We start from the raw sequence: 6,456 nt of genomic DNA, 5'->3' as shown, positions 1-6,456 counted from the left end.
ACACTTCTATGGGGATTAGTTGCCACTCCTAGGCCTCGAAGCATTTGAGTGGCTTGTTGTAACAGCCAGTGTTTTTGCCATTCTTGACAAGAGATAATGCTAAGGTCTGCACCTGTATCCAGTAGCCCATTAAATTCATGTCCTTGAATATTTAGTTTTAGCATGGGGCGAGAATCTAAATTTAAAGACAGCATAGCCCAATCTACACCTATGGAGCCTAATCCCCTGGATCCTCTTTCTATAGTACGACTGGAAAATTTATCATGTAGGCTGGGTATTATTAATAACTGTGCTATTCTATCTCCTGGTGAAATTACTGATATATCCCTTGGAGAACTGGCTATAATTTTTATTTCACCTTCATAATCGGGATCAATTACCCCAGGTCTTATCATAAGTCCTTTTAGAGTAGAAGAACTGTGTCCTAATAATAAGCCTACTGTTCCTTGGGGAAGAGGTCCTTTTACCCCTGTGGGAATGATTTGAACTCCCATCTCTGGAGTTAGTACTGCTCTGGCGGAGGCACAGATGTCAAACCCTGCACTCCCTCTGGTTTGTCTAGTGAGGGATCTAATGGATAATGTGTCCTGGGCACTACCCTGATGGTGTTGCTGGGTTCCTCCAATGCCCCATATATTTGTGGTCATGGGCCCCGGAGCATTGGGCCCCCCTGTCCATTTTTTTGGCAATGGAGCCCAATGTTTTCTCCATGATATTGTGGGTAAACACCTGGTATTCTACCCCTTTGATACCTAGTTTTGTTAAACCCTCCTCCTATGGGGCAACTCCTTTAAAAATGTCCTGTTTGTTCACAATTGTAGCATGTTTTTGGCCTGGCACCTAAAGCCTGTTGTACTGCAGCTGTCAAGACTTGCCCTTGTTCATTAATGTCTCTGCAAAATTTAAGTTATGTGTTGAAATCTCCATGTTTCCATGATCTAATGGCCTCCCTGCACCATCTGTTTGCTTGTTCATAGGCTAGTTGTTTTATTAATGGCATCACTTATTCTACATCCCCAAAGATTCTGGCAGCTGTTTGTATAAGCCTATCTACAAATTCAGCGTAAGTTTCATTAGCTCCTTGTATTACCTTAGATAATAGACCTTGTAAGTCTCCATGCCCCTGTAAAGTTGTCCATGCCCTAACCACAGCTGAAGCAATTTGTGAGTATATGGCAGGATCATATGCAATTTGTTGCAGCTGACCCTCATAAGGTCCCTCTCCTGTTATCTCTGAGGATAACTGGCTGCTGCATTTCGCCTAGCCATCTCTGTGCAAAATTCCTGATTGGCAACCTTCCATAACAGATATTGTCCTCCATTTAGCACAGCTTTGCACATACTAGCCCAATCTGCTGGCATCCTGTTCAAGTTGGTAATGGATTTGACCATACTTACAGTGAAGGGTGCTTGAGGACCATAGGTTGTTACAGCCTCTTTCAGCTGCTTCACTGTTTTGAAATCTAAAGCATGGTGAATTTGCTGCTCTCCTGCCTCCTCAAATACAGGGCATGCTAATCTTTGAGGTCCTGTCTCAGGATCCCATCTATCAACTACGGGGGTTGAGGGCCACTCAGCATATGTTGTCTCCATATGTGGAGCTGTTGGTTGAACACCCATGCCCTCTGGTGATAGAAAGGTGTTAGTAGCAACCTCCTGTTGTAACTTGTCCCCTGATAGCCTTTCCTTCTCTAAACTTTCTTCCCCTGTCTGACTAACTCGAGAGACTTCCTCTTTTACTTGATCTAAAATGCCTTCTCCTTGACTAAGCAAACAAGATTGTACCAATGTCCATAATGGTAATGTGCCAACTGGCAGAGTTCCTGGGCTTTCCTTTTCTATCCTTTTTAAATCTTCACCATGATGGTTCCATTGTGATATATTTAACAACTCCTCTTTAATGAACCATGGGCTACACCTTTGTATCATCTTAACGTATGCCCTAACTGTTCTTGTTTTTACTGGGGTGCCTCTTTCCTCTAGCAATTTACTTAAAACTCTTTCAGTTTGTTTATTACTAATTTCTCACCCATATTTCTGCTACAAAGATAATGCAACCCAACAAGATAACACAAAACAAAACCAAAACAAAATGAAACAAAAACGGAACAAAAATTCATTTTATCAATTTTTCTATCTTCTTGACATGTGCATCTGTGGTCTATCTCTATCTCTTGCTCAGGGGCGAACAACTTTTCTAGCATCCTATTTATTTCTAGGGGCAGGCAGCTTGAAACAGAAATGTAAGGAATCAAAACAAGAACACATTGTTTTCTGAAATGGTCACCCATTCTCTTGCCCTGCTCTGAGGGGTGAGCAGTTTCACTTACCCCCAAGCTTCAGGCATTCCCGTATGGGCCACCAAATGCCACAGTCTGCATGGGCACAAAATACCTGGGAGGTCACGAGCCACTTGTAGGTTCAAACAAGAACTACTTTATTGCCAGAACCCCATGGGAACTCTCCCGGAACTCAACCAAAACTCTGCAAGGACCAATGGGAACTCAACGGGAACTCCGAGAGAACTCAAAGGGAACTCATTTAAAAAAATCATATAAAATTCCGCAAACAACAAAAACTAGAACTAGCATATCATCCAGTTATCCAATTCTAGGTGTATTACCCTAAAGAAATGAAGTTAGCATACAAAAGAGATATTTGCATACGTGACTGTATTGTGGCACTATTTATAATAGCTAACTTAAAAAAATACATATATACAATGAAAATAAATTAAGTCACAAATAAGAATGAAATAGTGTCATTTTCAAGAAAATAGATGAAACTGGAGATTATTCTGATAAGCAAAATAAGTCAGACATAGAAAGACAAGTATTATGTCCCTATTTATGCATGTATGGAAATATCACAATTGATTTTTGCTGCTGTGAATGAAAGACCTGACAAGGATAATTTTAGAGGAGGAAAAGTTTATTAGGGATTAGAGATTTCAGTCTATAGATAGCTGACTCCATTCCTCAGGCCTCGAGGTAAGGCAGAACAATAGTATAAGAGTTTGGCGGAGGGAAGCAGCTCACATGACTATCAGGATGTAGAGGGAGACTCCACTTGCCAGATATAAAATATAACGCCCCCATTTCCAACCTCCTTCAGCCATACCCTACCTGCTTTTAGTTACCACTCAGTAAATCCCATGAAGGGAAAAATTTACGGATTGGGTTAAGGCTTTCATAACCCAATCATTTCAAAACTAAGACTTCTTACATTGTCTCACACATGAGCATTTTGGGGACACCTCACATCCTAATCATAACAACAATGAAACCATTAATTTATACAATTAATTTAATATTTATAATTCAAAATATAAAAATAAAAGGCATGGAATATATAATAGTCTACTCCCTCCAAAAATGCCTATATCCTAATTAAACACTGTGAATGTTACATTACATTACAAGGGGGAATTAAGGTTGACAATGAACTTAATTTTGCTAATCAGAGGACTGTAAGATAAGAAAATGTATTAGCCATGTTTGTATTACTATAGTGAAATACTCAAGATATTTAACTTAGAGATGTTTTATCTTAGCTCCCAATTTTGGATTTTCAGTCCATGATCACTTAATCCAATTGCTTTGAGCCAATAGTGAGGAAGTACAACATGGCAGGAGTGTGTATTGGATCTAAAGATTCACTTCATGACCATAAAGCAGATGGAAAAATGGAAGGCTGGAGTCCCACAATATCCTTTAAAGGCACACCTTCAATGATGTAAGGTCCTCCCACTCGGCCCCATCTCCTGAATGTTACACTGCCTCCCTGTAACACCATCCTGAGAACCAAGTCTTTAATGCACAGGTCTTCAGGATTCAGTCCACATCCAAACTGTAGACAATCCTGGATCAAAAAGGTTAACCCAGTGTCATCAAAAGGGTTCTTCAACTGTGGAAGAGAAAGGCAAGTAGTTTCTAATAGAAATAATAGGAAACTAATAAAACAAATTAGAAGAGGAAAGGTTAGCTAGTTCTTTTCCAGACTCTTTAGGCTCATGTGTATCTGTTGTTCTAGAGAAGTGTAGCAGTCTTATCTTCTTGAAGGTATAAAAATAATAACTATAGTTTCTGTAAAGTACCATGCACTGCCCACATATTACCTCACTATGCTAGGTCAGGATGGCTTTCCAGAATTGACAAGGATAAATGTTCTTATGCAGTATATTAGTGTTCTCCAGAGAATCAGAAGCAAATTTGTGATTGCTTGTGTGTGTGTGTGTGTGTGTGTGTGTGTACGTGTGTGTGCTGGTACACACATATACATTGAGATATTGAGTATGTGAATTGGCTCATGTGATGACAGAAGCTAAGAAATCCCATGATTTGCTGTCTGCAAACTAGAGATCAAGGAGATCCAACCCTTACAATTCAGTCTGAGTCCAGAGGCCTCAGGCAGGAGCAGGTAAATGAAGGTGTAAGCCCCTGCAGTCTTACAGCAAAGGAATGGAGAAAGAGATTAGCCCTTGCTCTCTGCCTTTTTGTTCTATTCAGGTCCTCCATGGTTTAGATAATGTCCACACACATATCTGAGGTTTGAGCTTCTTTACTTCATCTCCTGATTCAAATGCTAACCTCTTCTGGAAACAAATCCATAGACAAACCAAAAAATGTTTTACCATCTATCAGGATATCATGTTTATAATTAAAGTAAACTATCCCAGAAATGTTATCTACATATCTACTATACAAGGACAGGATGAATATTTGAGTTATTAAACCCATATGGATACAACTCTTCATTGTATATGTATATGTTTAAAATGTATTCCTAATTAAAAGAAAATTAAATTCCTCTATAATAAAACCCAATCCAATGTTTATATTAAGGACTTTTCTTTCACATGTGTTTTGTTTTTTCCTTCAAGTAGGATTTATAGCTTTCTATCAGGTAATTTATTCATTGAATAAATTGAACATATACATTTATCTTTTATATAACTAAATAAACTATATGTTGTTAAATAAAAGATATATAAATGTATATATATTTATTTACACTTATATATCTTTTGCTTTCTAGCGTCATGGATAAAGTGTATCTTCAAAGTCTTTTGAACTCATTATTTTATTACTAAGCTCATTACTTTAACATTAAGAGCAACAAGGGACCACTCACTGTATTCATTGCCTATATGTCCATGAAATGGAGTAAAGGAATATTTCTACTGTCAAGACAAAATAAATAAATAAATAAATAATAGACGCTTATATCATCAAGACCTAACTTTCAGAGTTTTCTGAATGCATGTTAATTTAATGCTGACTGAGAAATGCATTCTGAATTCTGGTGAGCCATTAAATTAACTTTCTCACACAAATTAGAATTAGAAGAAGAGTACAATTAAAAAAACACAAAAATGACAAGTATGAATAGAAAAGCGAAATGAATATTGTGCAACACAATTTTTTTGAAAATGACCTTATAATAATTTTTAAACATTTTTTAAAAAGTCTTAAAATTAACAATCTTACAATCTTATGGCTGGCATATATATATATATATATATATATATATATTTTTTTTTTTTTTTTCTGTGAATTACGCAGGTATAAATACTTTCTATGAAAGGTTAATAAATTCCTCCAGGGTAGAACACAAATATATTTTTATTGTGTTCTCATTATGGCTTTCTTATAAATATTTATTATAAATATTATATTGCAATTTTTAGTTCATAAATGAATGTAAGTAGCAAAACATGCAAATTTTCTTTCTGTTATATAATAATGTTTTCTTTAGCAAAGGTGACATAAATTCCCATGTTGGCACAACATTATTGAAAGCTAATATTTTACACAGTTTTGCATACCATATAAGTTAGAATATATATCACTTAAATCATGATGAACAGACAAAATAATGAAAATATTAAGTAAAAATTATTAAGTGAAGAATGATTAAGTAAAAGTAGCTCAAGGTGATATTATGGGTCTAATTTCTTACTAACTTAGGAGAAAAATACTAAATTACCACTAAGTTTTTAGGCAAATCTATGACACTGTAAATAATAAATTTATTGATAATCTATCTAATAATTGAGTACTTCCACCAAAAATAAATATATCTCCTATTCACACATATTTATTAAGGTTTTAATGAAATATTTTAAAGAATCAAATAATTTGAATGAGTTAGCAGTGAAAAAAATATTATTTTCCAACTCAGCCTATAAAATATAACTGACATATTCTTCAACAAATTTCTGTATTTTCAAGAACTATTATTATTCAAAAGGTTTTTCTTTTATTGAAAACTACCTCCTCACATTAACATACAAATTATATATTTTTTGAAATAACGTTTGAGGTTAGAAATATAGTCTCTGTAGTCTTAAACTGAAATGATTTCTAAAACATATCTAATCATATCTATGAGGAAATAAACCTATGGAAATTGCATGGCCTGACCTCAGCAGAGCCAATAGTCGAAGTCACCCAG

The sequence above is a fragment of the Spermophilus citellus genome, assembly GCF_964194105.1.
Source record: "Spermophilus citellus genome assembly, chromosome: 4".
Lineage (NCBI taxonomy): Eukaryota > Metazoa > Chordata > Mammalia > Rodentia > Sciuridae > Spermophilus > Spermophilus citellus.
The sequence above is the reverse complement of the archived record's forward strand: the minus strand, read 5'-3'. Positions refer to the sequence as shown.